Below are 26,427 nucleotides of genomic sequence, written 5' to 3'. Positions count from 1 at the left end.
ATCACATAGCTAATTAAGGAAGTCAGACAACATTCGTTTTTCTTCAGTGCTTTCAATCACATTAAATGGATCCATCTATTCAACACATTGGTCTAATTCTCTATGAAAATAAGATTCTAATTTCTCATTCCACACTCATTACAAATTGAATATATCCTTTCAAAATACCAGGAAAATCTATATTTTAGTCTTTATATATTTTTAATGTAAGTAAACATCCTAATTATGAACACGACTTACATAAATGGTAAGTCCTCACCCCAGGCCACTGAAATCCTTTCTTAATGCCAATATAAAATATTACTCTATATCATAACTTGTGAAAAAGGTGTCAGAGAGATTCTGAATCAACAAAAGAGGGCAACACTGGAAGGAAAAGGACAAGACAAAGGGTGAGACAGAGAAACAGAAGAGAAAACAAACATCCAACAGTAGTAATATGAATTATTTGCTTAGTTACTATGAAAGTAATAATTACACTGTAACTCCATGGGAACAATGGTAATTTCACAGTAGCCCACGTTAGTGTTATCGCCCTATATCCTGATAACTGTGAAATTAATTTGTGGCACTACTGTAAGTGTCGGCCATAAGCTGTTCCCTTGGTAACAGTATTATGCTATCACAGAGAAGGAATGTTTGGCAGTAAAATGGGCAGCAGCAAGCTGATTATACAGGGAAAAGCTTCCATCTAAATACACATAGCATAGCAATCACCCTTGGAAAAACTACATGGCTTACCGAAAGAGTTCTTTCTGTTCACTGTCCATTATCTGTTGACGGTAGTAGTTCAAATGAATAGCAAATAATGACCAAATTACCAGCTTATATTTAGCAATAGGGCCTTCCTATATTTAAAGAAAAATTCAAGGAGAAAGTACAAAAATGTAATATATTTCTTCCGCTCTCTTTTTTCCTTCGCCTGAAATTATTACTATGCCATTAGAAGTCACACACACACATACACATACACGCTTCAATGAAAACCATGCATGTAGTTGACAGGCAAACTTCAGCTATAAACAAAGATGCCAGGTATATTTTAAAAACAACTTTGTTTAAGGAAATTCATTTGAGAGGGAAAATCTGTTATATCTGCAGTCTACTACCTTCAAAGTCACAGAAAGAAAAGTTGAACATTTGGCCAAAAGGATAATAACTTAGGTTTCTACTTTTTTCTTTTTAAACATGAAATATTCAAGAGAGCATACACTAAGATGGAAGAGCATAATTATATGACATCATAAGAAATCCTGAAATATAAGAGTGCATTTAAGAAGCCATGTATCCCAGGCTTTCTCTGGTTAAACAGCCTAGAGGTAGAGGTGAGCTTCTCCTCACCTCTTCTTTCATGATACTAGCCAGGCTGCACATCATTCCAGGATGATAATGAATTGGCTGGACATACTGCTTAATTAGCTAATATTTATGTGTCTATGCTAAACCAAGCATCATAATACTGACACTATTTTGTCATTTTTCAGACAGAAAATTCAGACATGAACTCTTCAGAATTCAGTGTCTTTTTACAAATATTTTTGCTTTTGAAATGATCAAACCATACCTAGAGTAATGACTGCCTCTTAAGATTTATGATAAGCTTTTGATGAGTATTATTTCCCTTACACATGTAATGCAAGGTTAATAGTTACTAGAAGGTTTTGGTTTTTTTAAAGATTTTATTTATTTGTTACAGAGAGAGCAAGCACAAGTTAGGAAAGCTGCAGGCAGAGAGAGAAGCAGGCTACCCAGTGACCAAGGAGCCCAACCTGGGACTTGATTCCAGGAATCTGGGATCATGACCTGAGCCAAAGATAGCTGCTTAACTAAGTGAGCTACCCAAGCATCCCTAGAAGCTGTTTTATTTGTCATATCATAGATTCCTGTCAACTAAAACAACTAACCTTGGGGATTATTAGGTTCTGACAAGTTTAGAAGAAGAGTTAAATCACAGCCAGGTAGCTATGATCTTAGTTAGCTCTTATCCACCAAACCTTCTTATCCTCCAAGAACCTGGCACATAGTAGGCTTTAAATAGTTGATGAATAACAGAAAAAGTATTTTCAAAATTCTTATTTGAGCATATTCCCAATAAGGACATAGTTCTAACTTTATATTTAGAGTCCTCTGCTCTGTCATCTACTTCTCCAGGATTATTTTCTTAATTTAGATTTCTGGATATTCTCTCTGCAATTTTCTTGGAAAAGATCACTGAAAATGTGAATTACAAGATATTATTTTATTTTACTTTAACTACTAAACTACAAACTAGGCCAATAAATCCTGATTTAACAGAATTCTCTGTGACAATAAAATGCATAAATATTTCTGCTATTATGAATTTATAACTTACTTGGTATATGACCACAGACAAGTTTCTTAGCCCATTTGTATTTCAGTTTCTTGATACATAAAATGGGTATAATAATAATACGTCAAAAACTAATGAAGTACTGTATGGTGACTAACATAATAAAAAAATAATAATAGTACCTACCTCATGGGATTGTTGTTAAAAAGAAACAAGATAATCCATGCAAAGTATTTGCATAGTATTGAAAAAAGAGATCACAATAAACATTTATGTTACTATTTATTAAATAAACAGTTTCAAGGTGCTTATGAGATATATTTTCAGTGATTAAATTTTTTATCTGTCATTTAATGTAGCTCATACATATTCAAAAACCTTTGCTAAGTTGTTTACTATATACCAGGAACTAGAGGAAATATTTTTTAAGAAAATACTTAACTGTCAGAGAAAAGTGTATTTCAGCTTTGTCATTTAAGAGAGCTCCCATCTATAAAACATGAAAATTTTTGAATCATAATTTTCTATCTATAAAAAAAGGATAGAGATTGTAAGTTTCTACTTGCTTCTTATTGCTGTTAAAATGAAATTCATACTCCATACTCCTTTCCATAGCCAACAGACCCTATCTTGCCTCAGAATTCATCTTTCTCCATGAAGCTACATTCACATTTCCTTTTTCAGAGTCCTCAAACATGCCAAGCTTGTTCCCCTGTCAAGATAGGCCAGGAACTCCATGTACGTTACCACACTGGTACCTTCCCTTCACCCATGGAAAGCAACATGGAAACACAGAGGATTTATACAATGATTAGTCACATTTCATCACAAAGAATAACATGAAGTTTGTGTGTCTGAATAACTTGAATACTTTTTAAAAAAATTTTTATTTATTTATTTGAGATAGAGAGAAGGAGCAGGGAGGAGGGGTAGGAGAGAAGCAGGCTCCCCAGTGAGTAGGGAACCTGGTGCAGGGCTCCATCCCAGAACCCTGGGATCATGCCCTGAGCCAAAGGCAGATGCTTAACCCATTGAGCCAGCCAGGTGCCCCGAACTTGAGTACTTCTTAGGAAACTCTACTGATTACCTTGCCTTGCAATATAACATGGCCCTGATCTGTGTAATCACTCAGCAAATTTTCAAGGAAGTTACTGATTATATGACAGTAATTTCCAGAGACAAATTTCTAAGTGCATGAATAAGATCTCATCCTAAACAAAGAAAAAAAAAAATCACCTTCTGAAAGTCCATGCTAGTTATCTGAAATACAAAGGTGAAACACAAACTATGTGATCCAACAGAACGTGAAATAAACATGTGTTGCTACTCTATGATTTTGGTCTTTATCCCAGTCTGACCCATTTCTTCAGATTGTTACCTCAGGATGCTCTCCCATGGAGTTTGCACTGAGTATACTTTAATCCAGTTTCTTAAAAATCTATAACAAATCACTAGGGTCCCAGTGACTTATCAAAACTCCTATGTTTCAAAAATGATACATAAGAAATATAATATTCAGTAAGTGTGAATAAAATAATTTATACCTGCAGGGTGGAATCATTCTATTGGAGGAGAGCAAGAAAAAAAAAATACAAGTTCACATGCTAAGACTAGAACGTTGTTGTCAGTCTAAAGGGTATTCCTTTTAAATTTACTAACTCAAACATCCCATGCTTCCAATGTGGATCTCTTAGCCTCCCACTTTGCTCATGCAATTTCCCGATTAGTACTAGTCTTCATGCTCTTTAAGACTTCTGCTATATTCTGTGTTCCAAAGTGGTTAAATTGAAGACATCAGAACTTATACTATCTAATAGTTCAAAGTGCTGATCTGTTATTTATTACCTGTATAATCTTAGGTACGGTTCTCTTAACTGCAAAATTAATGTAAGATTAACATCTTAAGGGGTGCCTGGGTGGCTCAGTGGGTTAAGCCTCTGCCTCGGCCAAGGTCATGATCCCAGGATTCTGGGATCGAGTCCCGCATTGGGCTCTCTGCTCAGCAGATAGCCTGCTTCCCCCTCTCTCTCTGCCTGCCTCTCTGCCTACTTGTGATCTCTCTATCTCTGTCAAATAAAATAAAATAAATAAATAAATAAATAAATAAATAATAACATCTTACATTTAAGTAATAATAATACCTACATCACAGGATTGTCATAAGAATTAAATGCATAAACAAATGTTCAGTATTTAGATGAGTTTTTGGCATGGTAAGTAATTAATAATAATGATGATGATGATGATTGTTACTATTATTATTATTGACTCTTCCAATTTTTCTTTATCCATTTAGTTTGTCCCAATTTTTACTTGACTTAAGCTCTATTTCTAATCATTTCAAATATCTTTTTGTAAAAATGTGAAACCCCTTGTTACTTAGCTTTTCCATCCTGCCTTTTTTAGAAAATTCATATTCTAGATGACAACACCCATGTTCACAAAGAAAGCTATACATACATACAAGAAAAATAGCATCATGATATAGCCAGGGTCACTGATTAACTGAGCTCTCATGACTCCCTATCAAGGAAACACATTTCTTTAGTCAATCTCCCACTATTCCATTCTTCAGAGCAACTATTTAAAACTTTCATCTTTCCTTCTGATTTCCAAGCCATTCCTATTCCATTCCTTCATCTTCGGCAGTCTGCCTTCCTTTCTATTTTTATGACAAAATAAAAGCCTTTAGGTGGTGTTCCCTAACAGTGCTGCTACCACTTCTCTAAATCTGTTTCTAAAGATGGGACACTGTCTTTTCTCCTGCCTCGTAACAAAATGGTGTTTCTAGTCCTCTTCCTGTCAAAGTGGAATCCCCACAGATGGAGCTGGAATCTACCTTCTACCTTCTCTAAAGTCACATGCTTTCAATTTTTACCTTTTCTTTTACTTCCTAGAACTTACCTTATTAGCATCTAATTATTTCTGGTCACTCCAATCCGGTAACATGGCTCCCCAAATCATACATCTCCTTCCTCCTATGCATAGCCAGAAAGTCAAAAGAAGTTTGTTGTCTGTACTGACTGTCCCCATTTCCTTCCTGTCCATTAATTTATTCATACAATGCATCATCTATTCCAATCGAGTTTCAGATCCTGTTTTCCCATGGATATGGCTTATGTCACTAATTATGTCCATGCCATTTATTCTAGAGAATATTTATTCAGATCTCCTCTTACCTGATCCTTCTGAAGCATTCAATAAAGTCAGCTACTCCGCATCTGAAAAAATTCTTTCACTTTCAGGGTGCCTGGGTTGCTCAATGGGTTAAAGCCTCTGCCTTTGGCTTGGGTAATGATCCCAGGGTCCTGGGATCAAACCCCACATCGGGCTCTCTGCTCAGGGAAAGCCTGCTTCCCCCACCCCCCCGCCCCCGCCAACCCCGGCCTGCCTCTCTGCCTACTTGTGATCTCTGTCAAATAAATAAATAAAATCTTTTAAAAAAATTCTTTCACCTTAAAAAATTCTATTTTTAAATAGAATGGCAGATAAAAGGGATGGATGAAATAGATAAAGGGGATTAAGAGTACTGTTATGGTGATGAGCACTGAGAAATGTATAGAATTGTTCAATTATTATATTATAATGTGTACCTAAAACTACTGTAACTCTGTATGTTATTATACTTGAATTTAAAAAAAAATCCATTTTCTTGTTGCCTTTTTGGCCATTCTCCAGAGTTTTCCCATTCTTTTCCTAAATGACTGGTTTTGGTTTCTTTCCTTGTTCTTGGTTTTTTGGGTTTTGTTTCTTAATATTTTACTTATTTGACAGAGAGAAGACAGCACACAAGCAGGGGGAGCAGCATGCAGAGAAAGATAAGAAGCAGGCTTCCTGCTGAGCAGGGAGCCCCTTGCATGATGTGGGCTCCATCTCAAGACTCTGGGATCATGACTTCAGCTGAAGGCAGACGCTTAACCAACTGAGCCACCCAGGCACCATAAACTATTGTTAAATATTGGAGTTCTTTAAGATTCTACTCTGCTCTTTTCTTTGTTTCATTTCACATTTAGTTCCATGCCTTTAACTACATCTCCAGACCTATCTAATTTGTCCAGCATTCTCAGATTCCCACACCACAGCCCATCTCTGTCCTTTTCTTTGGGCTGTGTGTCAAATATAATTATTAAATCTATTCATCCATTCACCCACTCATTCAACAAATGCTTACTAAGCACTTGCCATGTTCCAGGAGCAGTTCTCCATGCTTGAGATACAGAGTGAACAAACACACACAACCTTCTGCCCTCACGGAGCTTCATTCTACTGAGAAAGATACATTAAGGATTACAAACAAGAAACATATATAGTAAATTAGTTATGAGTTCTCAGGGAAAAAAATAGGAAAGATGGACAAGAAATGATGATGATATAAGTTGGATTACTTTTAGATAGTAGCCAAGGAAGACCTTCTTCTAGGAAGGTAACGTTTGCAAGCAATGAAGACTGAGACAAAGTTAGTCATGTCAATATATACAGGCAAAGGGAACAGCAAATGCAAAGGACACTTTGTCTCTTTTATTTCTTTTTTTCTTATGTTCTGTGAAACTTTTCTTATGGTTTGCCTCCAGTCTCTCTTATTGAATTTTCAGTCATGTACAATAACTATCCACTGCCTACCAGGTTTTTTTATATTTTCCTACTCCTTTTCTTAATTGTTTACTTTGCAATAAGTGATAAATACGATTTATTTTATTATTTGACTAGTAGTATCTTACCTTCACACAAGCAGATCCCCTTTTAATTTCTTTTAGAAGCAGGATATAAATGATAGATAACAAAATAAATCATATCAAAATACATCAGTAAGTCAACTGAGCTTTTACTTTGTGAAGGGCACTATGCCTAATAGAAAAAGAGATGCAAAGAAGCCAGATTGTGGTGGGCTGAGGTATGACTGGGAGGTAAAGGCATAGAGTCACACTGTTCAGACTACACATTCCAAAAGCTTGGCAGTGAAACATGTTCCACATAAATTTGTAGTTGGATACAGCACAATTCTGTCAGTTGGCTCTTAGTGAGTTCTTTCAGGCTTTTAAAACTATTTAATTATGAACATATGAGTATAAGCCTTAATTAAGACAAATCCTTCTTCTGCCTGAATAAAAACCACCAAGATGTCAGAGGGCAAGACTAAAAGTTTCTGTCTAAACCATTTTAGCCTCCCCATTTACAGACTGTACACTGTGCCATGCTATCAGGAACCGTCAAGTATGTTCTCACACAGGCAGAGGGCTATTACTGCTGCAGTAAGAACCCCGAGCTTGTAGAAAAAAAAATAATAAATAAATAAATAAATAAATAAAGACAAGGCACCACTGAGTGAGAAGCAATTTCTACTACTCGAAGTACATTTGTCCTTTGGACGTCCCACATACGTTCCCTCGGAAATTTCTGGTATCAAAAATACCAGGTAGGGGCGCCTGGGTGCTCAGTGGGTTAAAGCCTCTGCTTTCAGCTCAGATCATGATCCCAGGGTCCTGAGATCGAGCCCCACATCGGGCTCTCTGCTCAGCAGGGAGCCTGCTTCCTCCTCTCTCTCTGTCTGCCTCTCTGCCTACTTGTGATCTCTGTCTGTCAAATAAATAAATAAATCTTTAAAAAAAAATACCAGGTATATTGTTTCAGGTATATATATTCAGGGTTTCAACACTTTCTGATACCCTGACTTCTGGAATTTTATTCTCTTCTGCACTTGTCTCAGCTCTCCTACTTATCCTTCTTGCCTTGGCTGGCATTTCTGAAAACTAGACCTCTTAGCATTAAAAATATGTATGTTTTAAATTTCTACAAACCTATATAGTGGACATGTTTTTCCTCTTATGCTATAGTCCCAAGTCTGACTCTAAAATGATTTCAGGCTACTTTTCAAAAATTCTACTGGATCATATATCAATTTTTGGCATACTCATTTTTGTTGTTTAATTTATACCACCAGTAGCATTTTTTCCTCAAACTGAACTGAACTGGCTCAAGAAGACAATCAAGTAAATAGACATATGCAAAAAAAAAAAAAAAAAGAAAGAAAAGAAAAGAAAAAGAAAAACTGATATGGGCAAAAGCAGCATTTAAATGATTCAAAGTTTTGTTCTTACATATCTTCAACATACAAGTTTATTAATCGTTTCAAATAAACACATTATTTTCTCAAACCAAAGGTATGAAATTATTTTAATAAAAGCAATTACATATATTAAATGCTATATAATTATCTCATTTATATGGCTAAGGTTATTAGTTTATATATGATGTCTTTAAAATAATTCCCATTTGCAGTTACATTTCAAACAGCAGATTTGACACACCAGCCAGGAGGAATGCCACAGTTCCTGCTGTGCTAAACTTACTGAAACAAATAGAAAATATAGTTTATTGTGTTTTGTTCCTGTTTTACTATTTTGTAATTGGACTACCCTACAAGAAATACTCTTCTTTATATCACTGAGTTACTATAATAATCTTCTTTCATGTTCTTCCTTTATAGACAACATAAGAATTTCTGAATTATCATTTTATATTCAGGCTAAAAATAGTATGACCAAAAAACCCTTAAAAGACATTAATCTTTTATAGGTGTTTTATAATTACTTATAATGAGGGCAACTGCTCCTAATAACATGATTGAATATATATTTTTGACAATGAAAATATGGGCACACATATTTATATATAAATATCTATAAATAAAACTACCCAAAAACAGAGAGATGGAAAGCATTCTAGAAAAACAAAACAAAACTGTTCCTTCTTTGAATTTTTTTAAATGATAGCAGCATATATCTTACTATTTAAAGATTACCAAGTTGTTGTTTTTTACCTTTTGATTATTAAATAGAGCATATCCTAAAAATATAGTCTTCTATACAAAGTAGCTTTGAAATTTATATGTGGAGACTGTCGTTTAGAGTTATATTTAACACTGCTTATATATTATCATGTATTCCATGGTTAATCTTGTCAAGATTTTAAAAAACACTTTTATGAAGGTGTTAATATCTTCATTGAAAAATTAGAAGTAATCTTTAGAAAATACTTGAAAACTCCACCTCATTTCCCCCTGGATGCCACATGTTAAGACCATCTTTAAAGTGAAAATAACCTTTAATGAAGTTATTTTGTCACTGAAGTAATAAAATTCATTCAAATGTTTTTTAAGCTGGGGTAGCTTTATGAACAATTGTGCTAAGTAGCAATAAAATTTCTAGTGGCAATAAAAAGTCTTATCACATCTTACTTAGAAAAAAAATTTGTTAATATTAAATGTCATTTTTCATATTAATTCTCATTTAATGCAGACATCTTTGAGGGGGGAGTATATATAATGGGATATAATATCCAATTTGGAGTTTCATATAAATAACACCTATTCCTTAAGTATTATCAGGATTAACTGAGGATCAGCTTGTAAAGATACCAAAAGATTTTATTTCACATAGAAACACATATGATTTCTTTAGGAATCACACCATTGTGAATATTATGATAACAAAAAATGGAAAGAAATTAAACATAATTTTGCAAATTATATCCTATTGTATCATGTCCTAAAACTCTGCCCTGAAACTATTTGTGAGGTTTTAACATGCTATACAAATTCATTAGGGAAAATAAATCAATGCATTTATTTCATAAAACTTTAATTAGACACCTCCTAAATGTATCTTTGACATTATCTATCCCTACAGAATCTCACTGATATTTATTTTTCTACACTGAAGTCTAAGTCATTTGATTGGGTTCACCCAGGTATAGCATACTTAATGATACAGAACTCTCTCCTGAGAAAAGGAGACGGAATTAAAGAAATTAGAAGACAACAGGTTGCATATTTCAGTTGTAAAAACAGATACTTCAGGAAAAGTAAGTGCTTAAAGGGTCATATAAAAGACTCCATTGAAACTAATTTAGCTTTGTCTCTTAGGATTTTTAAACCTATACTTCTGAGCATTGAATTGAGTTGACAGGACCAAGTTATCCTTAAACATTCCTTGTTTAACTTGACCAATAAATTCTTTTCAAACTATGAATTACTTCACTTGCATGTGAGGTTGTAACCTGAACATATAATATTTTTGTTTTGAAAAAAAAGGTAAATACTAATAAGACCCTTAATAAAATGTCTTAAAATAAGCAATAACCTTGCTCTATTTTGATTCATTTAAATGAAATATAAATTGAAAAGTGTTTTGAAAACCAGCATTCATACAGGTTAAGGAGATTACTAAAAATTACAGACAGTCCTAGTAACAGAGGCAAAATTAGAACCCTGGGACGGTAGGAGCCAGTTGAAAAGTAAAGCAAACAAATTTTGGTTTTGAGCAGTTGAGTTTGAGGTTCTTCATGAACATTCAAAAGATCAAATAAGCCTTAGAACCATGGCCCTGGGGTTCAACAGAATAATGTGGCAGGTGATACAGATTTAGAGACCTTAATATACAGACTGTGGATAAAGGCAAAAGAAGTAGATTATATCATTAAAGGCATGGAAGCTGTGAGAAGAGGACCAGGGATGAAAACTTCCTATGTGCCTGTATTTTAGAAAAAAGGATGGCGGGGAGGGGGACAGTGGATTAAATATTCTGCTTGAAATGAACATAAATAAATAAATAAATAAATAAATAAATAAATAAATAAGAGATCTGTTTTTCCTTAAAATTATAATGACATGTAATTGCTTATATTTACTCAGGACATAACTCATCACCAAAACAATGTGTTAAGGAAGACAAACAGAAATGTCAACTTCTAGGCAGCATGTAGTAGGTCACAGAATGCCAATCAATGCTCCCATTGCCAAAAACCAGGAAAAGCTAGACAAACCACAAACATCGTGTTTTTAGAGACATGGGAGAGCTGAGAAAGCAAAGAAAACTACACAAACTAAAGTTTCGGAGAGGGGAGAACATTCTCAAAATGAGCTGAGGAGAAATCAGCAGAACTTTTAGTGATTATTGGGATGAAGAAAGAGGTATTATAATTGGAAACTTAAGAAGACATACACACGTCTGTTTCCATACTGGACATACACAGGAAGCTTAAAGAGGGGGACTGAATGATTCTAAAAGCAGACAGAAGAGGGGCAGGGGAGGGGTAGAGGAGAATGAAATGAGACATGTTAGAACCGAAAGGAGAAAATGGACAAATCTCAAATCATTGTTGAAGGCTTTAATAACCTCCTCTCTGAAAAAATAAATACTAAAGTAAACAAAAATCAGCACAGATATTAAAGATCTAAATAACATTATCAACAACCTTTCATTGATATTTATAGGACACTACATCCAACAACTGTAGAATAAATATTCCTACCAAGTCTGAATGAAACATTCACCAAAAATAAACTATATGCTGGATAAAAGTCAGCCTTTAAAAGTTTAACACATTTTACCAACCAAAGTCCACAGTTTACATAAGTTTACAATAAAAATATTGTGAATTCTGACAAATATATAAAGACATGTATCTACCACTATAGTATCATACAGAACAGTTTCTCTGCCTTAAAATCCCCTGTGCTCCAAAAATTCACCCCTCTTCCCAAACTCTTGACAACTCCTGATCTTCTGTCTCAATAGTTTTGCCTTTTCAAGAATGTCACGTAATTAGAATCATATAGTTTATAGCCTTAAGATGGGCTTCTTTCATTTAATGATGCACATTTAAGTTACCTCGGTTTTTGCATGGTGTAATAACTCACTTCTCTTTAGTGCTGAACAAGATGCCATTGTCTGTATGTACCACAGTTTATTTGTCCATCCAGCCACTGAAGAAGAACTCGGTTCCTTCCAACTTTTGCAATTATGAATAAAGTTACAATAAATATCCATGCACAGGTCTTCATGAGGAAGTTTCAATTCATTTGGGAAGATATTTAGTGCAATTGCTGGATCATATAGTAAAACTATGTTTAGTTTCCTATAAAACTGTCAGACTACCTCCCAAGTGGCTGTACTATTTTGCAGTCTCATCAGCAGAGAATGAGAGATCCTTCTATTCCACCTCTTTGTCAGCATTTGCTGACAAAGTGTTTTCACTTTCTGAAACCCATGAATTCTAACAGGTATAATGGTACCTCACTGTATTAATTTGACACTCCCAAGTTATGTATGATATTGATCATCTTTGCACATGCTTATTTTCCATCTGTGTATCTTCTTAAAGATACACAGTGTATCTTTAAATTGTATATTCAGATCTTTTGCCCATTTTTCAATCAGGTTGTTTTCTTATGATCTTTAAGTTGTATATTCAGATCTTTTGCTCATTTTTCAATCAGGTTGTTTTCTTATCATCAAATTTTAATAGTTCAGTGTATATTTTGAGTAACTGTCCTTTATCAATATATCTTTTTGAAAATTCTTCTTTTCCTAATATGTGGCTTGTCTTCTCATTCTATTGACAGTGTCTTTCAGAAAGCGTTAGTTTTTTTTTTTTTATTTTAATAAGGTGCAGATTATCAATCTTTCTTTCATGAACCATGCTTTGCTATTGTATCTAAAAGGCACTGCTAACTCAAGATCATGCAGGTTTTCTCTTATATTGTCTTCTGGGAATTTTCTAGTTTTTCAATTTACATTTAAGTCTATGATCCATTTTGAGTTAATTTTGTGCAAGGTATAAGGTCTATTTAGATTTTTTTTTGCATGTATCATTTTTCTAGCCCTATTTCCAGAAAGATTATCCCCTCTCTGTTGTATTGTCTTTGCTCCTGTATCAAAGATCAGTTGACTACATTTGCATGGGTCTATATGTGAAAAATCTGTTCTGTTCCATTGAGTTGTCTATTCTTTAGCCAATATACCATCTTGATTATTGTAGCTTTATAGAATGTCTTAAAGTAGAGTAGTGCCAGTCCTCTGATTTTATACTTCTCCTTCAATATGGTACTGCCTATTCTGAGTCTTGTTACCTGTCCACATTAACTGTAGAATCAGTTTGCGCATAACCAAAAATATCTTGTTAGGATTTTTAAATTTTTTATTTTTTTCAAGATTTCATTTATTGATTTAACAGAAAGAGAAAGAGAGAGAGAGACAGCACAAGCAGGTGGAATGGCAGGCAGAGGGAGAGGGAGAAGTAAGCTGCCTGCCAAGCAGGGATCCCATTGGGGGCCAGATTCCAGGACCCTGGGATCATGACCTGAGCTGAAGGCAGATGCTTAACTGACTGAGCCACCCAGGTGCCCCTCTTGCTGGGATTTTGATTCAGATTATGTTGAATATGAAGACACAGTTGGAAGGAACTGACATCTGAACAACAGAGTCTTCCTATCTAGGAACATGGGATACCTATCTATCTATCTACCTTCCTGCATTCCCTCCACCCTCCTTCCCTTCCTTCTTCCTTCCTACTTCATTCATTAGAGTTTCATGGTTTTCTTCCTATGGACCTTGTACATATTTTGCTAGACTTATGTCTACATATTTTATTTTGTTGGTTGCTAAAGTAAATGCTATTTTTTTTCTTTCAAAGTCCAACTATTCATTACTGATATTAGAAAAACTGACTTTTGTATATTAACTTTTTCTCTTACAACCTTGATATAATTCCTTGTGAATTCCAATGGGTTTTTTTTTCATCATTTTTTCAGATTTTCTAAATAAACAATCATGTCATCTGTAAACAAATATAGTTCTATTTCTCCCTTCCCAACTAGTAAACCTTTTATTTCCTTTCATTATCTTATTGCATTAGCTAGGATTCTAACAAGATATTAAAATGGAATGTTAACAGTGTACTGTCTCATCTTACTCCTTATCCTATTAGGTAAAACATTTTTTTATATTTGGGTTTTTAAATCTTTTTATTATTTAAAATAATGATTTATAGATCCATAATTTTAATTACAGTAAAAATGGTAAGGACAGTTAGTCTTACAATCAGCTGTAAAACTACTGTCAAAAGTGACTGTAAACTTTCCTCTAAATTATGTTGTAATTGCATCTGTAAAATTTTGATTTATTATTTTCACTATTACTCAGCTCCAAATATATATATTTTTAATATCCCTGTGGTTTCTTCTCTGTTTCATGGTTGTTTTGAAATGTATTGTTTAATTTCTAAGTATTTAGGCTACTGTGGCTAAATGTAAGTAAGTGAGACATTGAGTCTTAAAATATAAGGTCAAGGAGACGGAGAAGATCCAGATTACATAGGGTGTTGTTGGAATTTTTCCTCTTACTCCAAGTGAGATAGGAAGTCACTGAGGGGTTCTGAATGAAGAAGAAACATGATCTGATAAATACACAAGATGTTTCTTACTGCTGGGAGCAGAACAGCCTTAATGGAGACCAAACGGAAGCGTAGTCCTCAAACTTGGCTGCATTCTGAAATTACCTGGGATGCTTTAAAAATACTAGCTCTAAGCCCCCTACACACACACACACACACACACACACACACACAATTTCACTTAATTAGGAGTTTGGCTTAGGTACTGGGGATGGTATAAATACTTAAGTTATACTGCTTTCTTAAGGTATATTACCATACCTACTTATACATACTTTAAAAAGTCCCTTCTTCCCCAAGATGATTCCAGTGTGCATTCAAGGTTCCATGTATCATCACATTTAAACTGCATTTGTGGTTATATATAATCAGACAAAATGATAAAATAATATAAATTATAATAAATAATAAGAGGTATTTAATAATTTAAATATATCTAGAAAGATCCTAGTTTGCTTATAGTTATAGGTTACAAATAGCGTTTATTAGAATTGATATAGATATCTTTCTGAAATAACTGTCTCATCTATAGAAAAATCATGTGATGAATATATTTGTTATGGCCCTTAAAACCATGCAGATATTTGGTAGAAGAACTGAAAGAACATCAATTCTCTAAGATTTCAGATGAGTAGAATAATCTTGAATAAATATGAATTGCAGTATAAGACTTCTACTAACACCAAGTAATAGTAGATCTTCATTTTTTTTTAAAGATTTTATTTATTTATTTGACATAGAGAGATCACAGTAGGCAGAGGCAGGCAGAGAGAGAACGGAGGAAGCAGGCTCCCTGCTGAGCAGAGAGCCCGATGCGGGACTCAATCCGAGGACCCTGAGATCATGACCTGAGCCGAAGGCAGCGGCTTAACCCACTGAGCCACCCAGGCACCCCTAGATCTTCATTTTGATGGAATGATCCAACTCAAAGAATGATTCTTAGATTTTTTTTTAAGATTTTATTTATTTATTTGACAGAGAGAAATCATAAGTAGACGGAGAGGCAGGCAGAGAGAGAGAGAGGGAAGCAGGCTCCCTGCTGAGCAGAGAGCCCGATGCAGGACTTGATCCCAGGACCCTGAGATCATGACCCGAACTGAAGGCAGCGGCTCAACCCATCGAGCCACCCAGGCGCCCCTGCTTCTCAGATTTTAATTAATGGTATTGGCTGGTTCAAACTGGCATCTAATGCTTTTTAAACTATTTGTGGTTTGTCTCCTTTTTTCAAGCCACGTGACAAACCATAAAACAAACTCAACTATAAAGAATAAACTGAGGATTGTTGGAGGATGGTTGGGTTGTCGATAGGATAAATTGATGATGGGTATTAAGAGGCACACTTATGAAGAGCACTGGATATTTTACATAAGTGATGAATCACTAAATTCTACACCTGCAATTAATACTACACTGTACTTAAGTAACTGGAATTTAAATAAAAACTGAAAAAGAAAAAGTGAATTGTTAATATATTTTATTCATATTTAGTCATTTAATTGTAATTATGTGTTAAAACCAGAAAGTCTTTTCTTTTCATTGAAAGAAAATCTTATACTTGTTTTGGTCTTTTAAAAAGAAAAAATCTGAACTCCAAAACAGCTTTTTCATCCAAACTGTTTAAATTTCAACACAATTCTTACCCCTGGGTGAGAAATGTCTCAAGCAATATTCTCTCACAGAATATGAAATTATAAATAACTTCTAAGAGGATGAAGGAAAAATGAAATATGGGGGGGAAATATGACAATGACAAATATAACACCAGTAAGTAATTTAACCTTATTGTAAATCATTTTTCTTTCCCATCTTAAAAAAATAATAAAAATAAAAATGAAAAAAGTTTTTCTAAAGTCTCCTGAAAGATAGAGGAAGATCCTGGCAAGATAATTGGTCTGTAAACACCAATGATATCCATTAAAAATATTACTTCTGTAGTTCAGTGACAAACACCTATTTGTACTAAAACCTGATGAAAGCTGATATTATGGAAGATTTCAAAATAAAATGGCTATTATTTCTTCTATTTGCAATCTAAAATAATGGCCCTTAAAATGGGAGAGAACTATAGAGCTGTAAGTTAGTGGGAGAGAACTATAGGGCTAAAAGTTAGAAAATGTACTAAATTAAATTAATTTTCTTCGGATGCTCTTTGGAAAACATTAAGATGACTGAAATTTAAACATCAAGAGCACTTTTTATTTAGTTTTTTTTTAAAGATTTTTATTTATTTGACAGACAGATCACAAGTAGGCAGAGAGGCAGGCAGAGAGAGAGAGAGAGGAGGAGGCAGGCTCCCTGCTGAGCAGAGAGCCCGATGCGAGGCTCGATCCTAGGACCCTAGGGATCATGACCTGAGCTGAAGGCAGAAGCTTTAACCACTGAGCCACCCAGGCACCCCTCAAGAGCACTTTTTTAAAAGAGCTCAGAGTATCCCATATGACATCTCATTTAATACAAAAAAAATTCTTTGTGGACTAGAAAAAAAATCACTATTTATAATTTACAGATTTATTAAATATAGATTGGTTAAATTTTTGAAATGAAGGCAGTTCCTTATCTAGTTCCATGGGTATAAAACATTATAAAGGAGTTAAAATAATGACTTATGGAACACATCACAATATTGCCAATAAATATAAGATATTATATATGTAAATTTAGTAGACAGCCTTGATTCTCCACATATTTATGAATGATTAACAAACTAAGATATCACAATGTTGTATTTTTATAGGTACCACACTGTGGCAAATTAGGGCCAAATTGAAGAGTAACATTATACTCTTTCATAATGTAGACAGTTCTTCAGTGGTTAGTCCACATTTTAACTCTAAACCATAAACATAACAAATTAATGCTAATTGATTCAGTGGCATTGATACTAAGACCTCATATTGGTTGTGTATTGGTGATTTTACAATGGCAATGGGTGATTTATCTGTGAATTATGCTTATATACTTGAATGAGTAATCTAGGAAGAGCAACTTACTCAATTTCAAGGAATGACTCAGAAATTGGGAAATAATGACACTCATTAATGTTCTGTAGTCATCTTTGTTAATAAAATTGGAAGAGCTTTGTACTATTTCTCAGTATTAATCTATCAGAGAAAATCAGAGATTCATAATATATTTACCAAATTATTTTTTTAAATTTATTTTATTAAGATTTTATTTATTTATTTGAGAGAGACACAGAGAGAGAGCATGAACAGAGAGAGGAGAAGCAGACTCCCTGGTGGGCAGGGCTCCATCCCAAGACCCCAAGATCATGAACCAAGCCAAAGACACTTAACTGACTGAGCCACCCTGGCACCCCTGATATTTATTTTAATTGATTTATGTTAAATCTGCTCTTAACCCGAGGTCAATAAGTGATGACCCACGGGATAAATCCACCTGGCTGCCTGTTTCTGTAACATTTTATTAGAACACAGCCGTACCAATGCAACCAGCAATGCACCAATGTACTGCACCAATGCAGTGAATATTAGTTCACATATTATCTATGTGGCTGGTTTTGCACTACATCAGCATAGCTGAATAACTACAACAGAGACTGTATGAACCAGAAAGAGGGAAGAATTTACTACATGGACTTTTATATAGAAGTCTGTTTCTTCCTTCTAAAAAAAATATTTTGTTTATTTGAGAGAAGGAAAGGAAGAGCAGGGGGTAGGGGCAGAGAAAGAGAGAGAGAGAATTCTCAAGTAGACTCCCCGCTGAGCACAGAGCCTGCCTTGGGGGGCTCCGTCCCAGGTCCCTGAGATCATGATGTAAACTGAAACCAAGAGTCAGGCTTAGCCACCCAGGCATCCCAGAAGTTTGTTTATTTCTGTTTTAGACTACCAAATTGCCATGCTTTGTATTTGTCAACTGAAGCAAGAAATTCAGAAAAAAATGTATTTAACTTACTATCTATCTTCACCAATTATTAGCACTGGACACATTTTTCCTTCCCCAAAGACAAATAAACACAAACACCCCCAATTGATGTGATTCAGTGTATATCATAATAACCTACACAGATACAAGACAAGAAAAGGTATTAATTTTCTGTTAAAAGCAATGTGCTAAAATATGAGAAATGTGAAATAGCATAACTAAACTACAATGTCTACCTTCCAGAAGAGAAGACTATACAGAAAAAGAAACAGAATCAGTTATTATTTTATAGTACATGTGGAATAAACCCAAGCTAATTAGAATGGGCAATAACAAAATATGCCAATGTGTTATGAACAATAATGTATTATCTATAAACCTATTCTATTATTCTTCTTAAGTTGTGGAAAATGCCAAGCATAATTACAAAATATGTATTCAAAACATGTAAACCACTAATTTTCCACTTGTAAAAGCCTGATTCAAAAAGCAATTTACTTTATGGTTTACTTAAGCTTTGCAACTACATTAAAATATGATAGTATATACACAACAGCTTGTTAACAAGATTATCATAACATTAAAATCATAATGTGGCACTTCAATTATGGATACTTAAAATTAAAGCTAATCCTCACAGTACCAATTTTTATCTCCTAAATAATTTTAGCTATTAGCTGCTCATTCAAAGTCTGTATCTAAAATGATAAGCATTCTAGAGTAAGACTTAGCTCTGCACTTTTCTTTGGTAGCAAAACAAAAGCTGTATCCCTTCCTTTCTAGTCTTTAATACACAATCTTAAGCTACTAAGGCGAAAATGAAATTTTCTTGTTAGCATGGCTAAATTCTATTTATGTATACTGCTGCTAATTTGTTGTTTTAAAGATAAACATCCAATTTACCAATGACTTATATTTTCTTTTCTGGTCTATCATTTAAACCTACTGAGTTGTCATAAAATGGTAGTTATCATTTTAATTTGATTTTCTTCTATAAATACTCCTTTTTAATGGTGTCTAATACATAGCAGGTACCAAGTTAAATGAGTGAATGAATATTTAGATTAATAAACATGATAATGCATTTTATAAGCATATAATTAAATTAACGTATGCCTGATTTCATTTGTGCTATTGTTTAAAAAAAATTATCATTGATAGGTATATTATCAATATTTCTCAAATTCAAGTTCTAATTAAAATTCAAAGTAGAGAAAAAGATTTGTAAATCAACATAGTTCCAAATTCATATATATCAATCACCACCAAATCCATAAATAATTCAGAGGTATTAATGCTAAGCATATATTTAATTTTACTAATAAACATGACTGAGAATTAATACAGGACTTTTCTCCTATTTCCCATGAATAGTGAAAAAATTAAAATATCTTTGTTCCATCAAAAATTAAATGACAAATCTTACTTTCATTCGCCTCTGAAGTGAGTGAAAGGAACATTCATAATTTATGCTATAAATAGATGATACCAAATGTATGTTTGTTTGTACCCATATGTATTTGTGTGTCAAATGTGTCTATGTATATATATACATATACTCATATTACACAAATCGCATAAACTTAGTTACACAGAATATATAACCAAATTCAATTAATTTCATTTTTTTTAAGTAATTAATCATTTCCCTAATGCCTAACCAACATTTTCTAAGCTGTATTCCAGTACTATATTTATTAGAGTAGTCATATCATCATTATCTAGAAAAAGTGATAGCATACTTTTGTGTTTAGATTTCACGAAATCTTAAGATATTCACAGCTTGGTTCCCACTTGCATATGTTAGATGACCAAATGTAGGAACTTACTTTGGGCATGGTGGAATATGTGCCTCTTTGTGTAAGAAATGATAAAGACAAGATAGTCTCCTCTGCATAGAAGAACAAGAAGATATTCTTATAATTTGCTGACCTGGTTGAGGAGGGTTACCTTCAAGAGAGATACTTGCTGAACCCGTTAGTGAAATAGGACTTGGAGAAATGTAATTATGAAGGATCAAGAAATCTGATTGAAACAGAAAACTAAACATTGCTTCTGAATCTAATCTCACAGGTCAAACTTTTCATATAGTTAAAAAACAAACACAAATATGCAAATATACATGGTATTTGTGATTATAATGTTTATTTTTAAAAACTTTGAAAGCCAAAAATATGTATCAGATGTTGTCATCTATAATCATTGATAACATTATATAATGCATCCAGAATTTTGAAAAAATTGTATTTATTGTCCATACTACTTAAAAACCTGATGATGTTGCTATAAGTATTTTGTTAATACTTTCTCACCTTATATTTTACTTCAATGACATTTCAAATTTTTTCATGCCCTACATTCATTTTTAAAATTATCCAACTCACTATTCATAAATATTTAGGTTGTCTTCTCCTCCCCTTTTCCTTCTTTACTGTCATAAAAGAATTTCATTGAACCCCCTTTAGAGATATGTCTAAAAAGCACAGGAATCTCCAAATTCAAAATACTGCAAGATTTCCTTTACTGGGAAGGGAAGATTTAAACAGAGAGATAGAAAGTACACATTTACATATACAAACATACCCATTTACACATATATAATATAGGCATACATACAAATTTATCTATAAAAATAAGATTAAGTAGGATAATGTTAATATTCTTATCTTCAAATCTTACTCAGATAGACAAAACTACTCATAGAAACAGTTTTTACACAGTTCATATAGAGGTACTACTTAAAGAGTATCAGTGTAGTTTAACCATTATGTTTAGTAAGGGATGCAATCTTAATATAACTAAAACATTAATGTAACAATAGGCAGCTAGGTACCAGGAGTAATACAACCCTTAGTTCAGTTGGTAAACAGTCCCATTACCACTGGCTATTAACAGAGAAGTGAAATTAAAGATGTACCTTTTAGACTAACACGTATAGAAGAGAAAAACTGGAAAATACTTCTTTTTAAATGTCACTGGATCTCTCCTTAAGACCTGAGTCTTTAATGAAAAGTTTAGATTGGTATTTGTGTGTCTCCCACCTCCCAAAGTCTAATGAGTCTGAAGTAAAGAAACAAGCACATTAAAGCAATGTTAACCTTTTGACTTAAATAATATTTAGAATGTGGTTGTATCTCTTAAAACTATTTTCCAAGCTTATATAGTTACACTTTGTTTAACTCTGTATAAACGGCTGTGTTTATGGCCCACCTACAATTACTATTACACACACCAGAAAAAAAGCCAGAAACATAAACTGTGCAACTCAACATCACCATCTAGTGACAGAATTCCTAACACGTGACGAAGCCAAGCAAAAAGGAAGAATAAATTTCATATATGTCCTGGAAGTTCATCTCTAATAATAAAAATCTAAATATAAATGGTGTCACTGAATAGGTTTGGCTCTGCAATTAAAATACTGACCCCTTACTAGCAATGCTCATATTCCAAAAATGTAATTTATATTCTTGCCATAGAGGTGTAACCATAAATCCGACCAATCTCTATTTTTATGTATTAAGTCTTTATCTAAAAACTTTATACCATATTTTTACTTTTTCTTCTTAATGAACTATATGTACCATTCCTTTTTCAGAATTTGACACTCCCTCTTCTCAAGTTCTTCAACTGAATTACCTTCCAATTTCACATATGTACTAAACATGTCCCACTATTGCCTCTGAAACTGGAAGGGGGACAGAGAGACACAACGTTAAAAAGATTCCACGTTTCACCCTCGATGTTTAGAATTTATTACAGGGTCTAAGAAAGGGGCAAAATATGATAATATAGAAATCAAATCACTTTGGCATGATAAGAAGGTTGAACTGGCAGCAATAAGGAAAAAAATATGATGAAAAGAAGTGAATTTTACCTCTAAATGCCCTAGTATCATACAAAAGACAGAGATTTAACCCAGAGATGACATAAGAAAAAACATTTTTCCTGTCTTTAAAATGTTTTTTCTTATGTCATCATTTTTAGAAATCCTGTACAATATTTCTACACAGCTATGGAACTATAGTAAACTCTGCATAAGTTAGACAAGAAATATTCCCTCTGGTATTCTACATTCTAAGGCTACACTGAAGTTTTCCAGGCAATTCCATTATGTATGACATATGTAAATTCTTAGAAATAATCAGTATAACACCATTAAATGCAAATAATGTATACAAAGATAATACTTTATACCTTCATTTTATTAATGTTTCATAAATTACAAAGCATCCTCTCCTACATTATTGTTGTTTTTCATATCAATCCTATTAAGTTTTTAATCCTATTTTATAAAAAAGTAAGACTAAAAATGATTAATTTACCTAAAATCACAGTTGGAGTCTAAAATCTGATTTTTACCACTTATCCTAGTATTCATATTTTATTCTTTCCATTTCTTCATATCTTACTTCATTATGTTTCAAATCATTCAATAATATGCTTCCATTATAGAAAATTTAGAACAGAAAATTATAAGCCTGAAAAAAGTATCTGTTCGCCCATCACCTAAATATAATAGCTATTTTACTACATTTTAATCTCATCTTCTTCCTCTGCATTCTTTATATTCAGTGGAGATAATGTTCTACATGCAATTTTGTTTCCTGGCATTTTTCAGTGAACATTTTAACATGAGGATTCCTGTGTTACTAAAAACACTGTGGTAAAGATCATTTTAATAGATAGAATTAAATATGCCACAATTTACCACTGTGTGTATATAACATATGTTAAATATATATTTTATAAATATATTAACATGTTAAATATAAAACATGTTAAATCTATATTATAAATATATTTAACTTTAAAAATCTATATGTAAATATAAAATCATATGCATGTGTATAAAAATATGTCATATGTATTACATATATAATACTCATCTCCTTGTCTCCTTAATAGTATATTACTAGGTTCTGTTCAATTTGTTTGCTGTTATGGTCTAATAATTTGAGAAACAGATTCAGATTGTCCATAATTTCTAAGCCTTCTGTATAATCTATTTCAGGAAGTTAAATTAATGTGGAAAGGGTATGTTTGTTTTAAGGCTTTCGTACTTATTGGCGCAATCCTTTCCTTAAATGCAGCAATCATTTCTACTCTTCTTGAGCTCTGAGAATGAGAAATGGCTGTCTTGCTATTCCAGTGCTAGGACTCAAAAATCTCCCCCCTGAACTGCAGTAATGTCAGTAATCAAGAAATTAGTACATTTTTTACATAACTTATATTTTGTTGGCTGTTACAGTTGAATATTTTCAAAGATTTCTTAATCATACTTTGCCAATTATCCACTGAGCTCCTAATCTTTCTGAATCTTTTAAACACACAGCAATATACTACACTGATGTTGTCTTTTAATTTCATGATTTCTTTCTACATACAGAAGCTTTTTTAATGCAGGCAAAGCTTAGTGATTTCTTCAACTACTTCTTGGCTTATCATCTCTTTCCCCATCCAAACCTCAAAAAAAGAAAAAAGAAAAGTCTCTTCCATGTCTAGTAGACTTTGGCTGTTTCATTTATTTTATTTAGCTCTTTAATATACATGAAACATCCTTTAGCACCTGTGAGGTGAACATGTACAATGATTTCTTTCTTCCAAATAACAAAACAACCACCTCTTATACCACCTATTCAGTGATTCAGCATGTCCTGAATGATTCAGGGTACCTTATAAATATAATAAAATCACAGGATCATGCATGGCAACTACTAACTGGTTATGGGTAATACATAGAAAACCTCATAAATTTCCAACTTTATCTTAAATCTGACCACATTACTAAATTATTTTATTAATTTCTAGAGTGTTCTTGTTGTTAATACTCTTAAAGAATAATAGTCACTTACCTCCTCCATATCAAGTCATTGTTGTTAATTTTAGTTTTACAACCATTACCATGTAATGAATCTATCCTGTACCCTTCATTTTTTGAGAAAGCCAGTGTGTGATGTATATGTGTGATGTGTGTGAACATGGTTTTGGCCTTACCCTAGCCACTCACTCCACTGATGAGAATCCCACTAGTAAGAGATGGACGAACATCAGGTTAGCAACTCAAACATATCCCTGCAGGGTGCTGTCCAAACCACAGCCTCTAACTGCATACAACTATTTACATTAAGATCAATAAAAGTGAAATAAAATTAAATATGCAGTTCTTTAGTGACAATAGCCATAATTCAGGTGCCTAGGAGCCATGGGTGGCCAGGGGCAATCATGCTAAAAAAAAAACACAGACATAGAACATTTCTACTAAAGACCGTTCTACTCCAGTTCACAGAAAGTTCTACTGTGCAGCACTGCTCTAGATATCTCCAGGAGCCACAGAAGACTGGCCAGAAATGACGCCCACCCTTTTTTTCTTAGGCACACCATTTTACAGTTCCAACTTACTCTGCTGGAGAAAGTTATTTATAATTTTTAAATCTCAAAATATGTTTCTTTGTGACACACATTTTCCTAAGCCCAATAATTTCTAAGGCATCTGGTTAGACTCTCCTCCTGTCTGATTTGATGTCCTATTCTTGGAAATCATATCCTTTCCTATGGCTACAAGAATCAAAATACTTAACAAGTCCCAAATGTGCACATCAACCACCAGTATTTTTCTTGAGTTATAGAATTATATTTTTCCTCTGCTTATCGCAAATTTACACATGAGTTTGCCATAGCCATCCCAAATTCATCTGAAAACCAAGATACTCTTCTTTAATCCTCTTTTCTCTATATATATTAATGTATATCCAAATATTCAAAATAAAAACATTTGACTTGCCCTTAGTGATTCTCCTTATCTTTATCTTTATCAAGAATTCAACAAATAATTATTGAGCACTATTATACGCTAATACTATGATGAGCCTAAGAAACAAACAAGGGCAAAATAGCAATCTTCCTACTCTCATGGAATTTACTTTCAAGTTGGGCACACAAATAAGCTATAATTTATTCAAAAAGGGTAAGGATACTTTAAAAGGTTTTAAATAGAGTAGCACAGATTAAGTCAGAGTTATGATTTACTGAAGCTAAACCAAAGTCTCATCAGATCTACATTCTAAATATTTCTATATTTCTCAAAAATATGTCCCTGCTCTGTTGATCTCTACACCTTCCACCTTTATCTTAGTGAGGTCACTGATTTCTCTAGCTCTCTTATCCCCTCCACTGCGCCCTCTATTCTGCTGCAAACACAAACTTTGAAATTATTTTTCTTCCCATTCTAGGGTTAGCTAAAACCTGATCAGGTATCTGGCTATTTTTAGCCAGTACATTCCAGAGTAGGTTGTAGCATCTTGTGTTTTAAGATTCTGGCTCCAGGTCCTTGTATCTGGAATCAGAGGGACGCATGGGAGGGGCCTAAAATGATTCATGAGCTGGGATACTGAGAAAAGAACACTTTCAAGACTTCATGGCAAAGACTGGCTATGAAGAGAGATTAGATGAGATGACAGAGAACCAAGCAAGAACAGAATCCTCTTTCCTGTTCTATGTTCATAAAAAATGGCAGAACTTTAATAAACAGGAAGGGATATCTAACTTGGTGACAGTGCCCAAACATAGCACTCAAAAAATATCAATCTTCAGATTCTGTCCTCTTCTGTTCTAGCTTCTCCAGGCTAGACACATTCAAGACAAGAACATCACTGCAGGTGTCCAGAGCCACCCACGGGCTGCTGCAGAGGCTAAGCTTCCAAGAGAAGAGAATGTTCCCATAGCTGAGCTAGACCATGTCATGGACCAAGACCAAAGCTACCATAAAATATGGAGAACCAAAGAAAGGACTCAAGACTGGGACTTTGAGTCCTTACATCAAGTATTTGATTTTTATACCTGTCTCCTCCACTCAACTATTAGCTACTTGAGGGCAGGAATTGTCTCTTGCTCATTTCTGTATTCTTGTCACCTGGTATATTATAAAAACCCAATAAACATTTATTAAATAAATGAAAGACTGTTACCTATCCCTGCATTGTAACTTCTCCTCCATTAGA

General features: G+C 33.6%; 1 protein-coding gene and 1 long non-coding RNA gene across 4 annotated transcripts in view; one reads left to right on the top strand and one right to left on the bottom strand.

Annotated features, from left to right (window-relative positions):
* DPYD (dihydropyrimidine dehydrogenase) overlaps positions 1-26,427 on the bottom strand; it is an 831,093-nt gene that overhangs the window by 698,993 nt on the left and 105,673 nt on the right. The window lies entirely within an intron of this gene.
* Positions 660-26,379, top strand: LOC116567576. 2 transcript variants are annotated; one of them, XR_004276262.1, is made up of 3 exons: positions 660-887; positions 1,485-1,518; positions 26,043-26,379. It is a non-coding gene; the product is annotated as an uncharacterized LOC116567576 (long non-coding RNA). The 2 variants fall into 2 exon arrangements; XR_004276263.1 differs by lacking the exon at positions 660-887 and adding an exon at positions 1,299-1,325.

This window comes from Mustela erminea, chromosome 10 (genome assembly GCF_009829155.1).
Source record: "Mustela erminea isolate mMusErm1 chromosome 10, mMusErm1.Pri, whole genome shotgun sequence".
Taxonomy (NCBI): domain Eukaryota; kingdom Metazoa; phylum Chordata; class Mammalia; order Carnivora; family Mustelidae; genus Mustela; species Mustela erminea.
The sequence above is the reverse complement of the archived record's forward strand: the minus strand, read 5'-3'. Positions and strand labels throughout refer to the sequence as shown.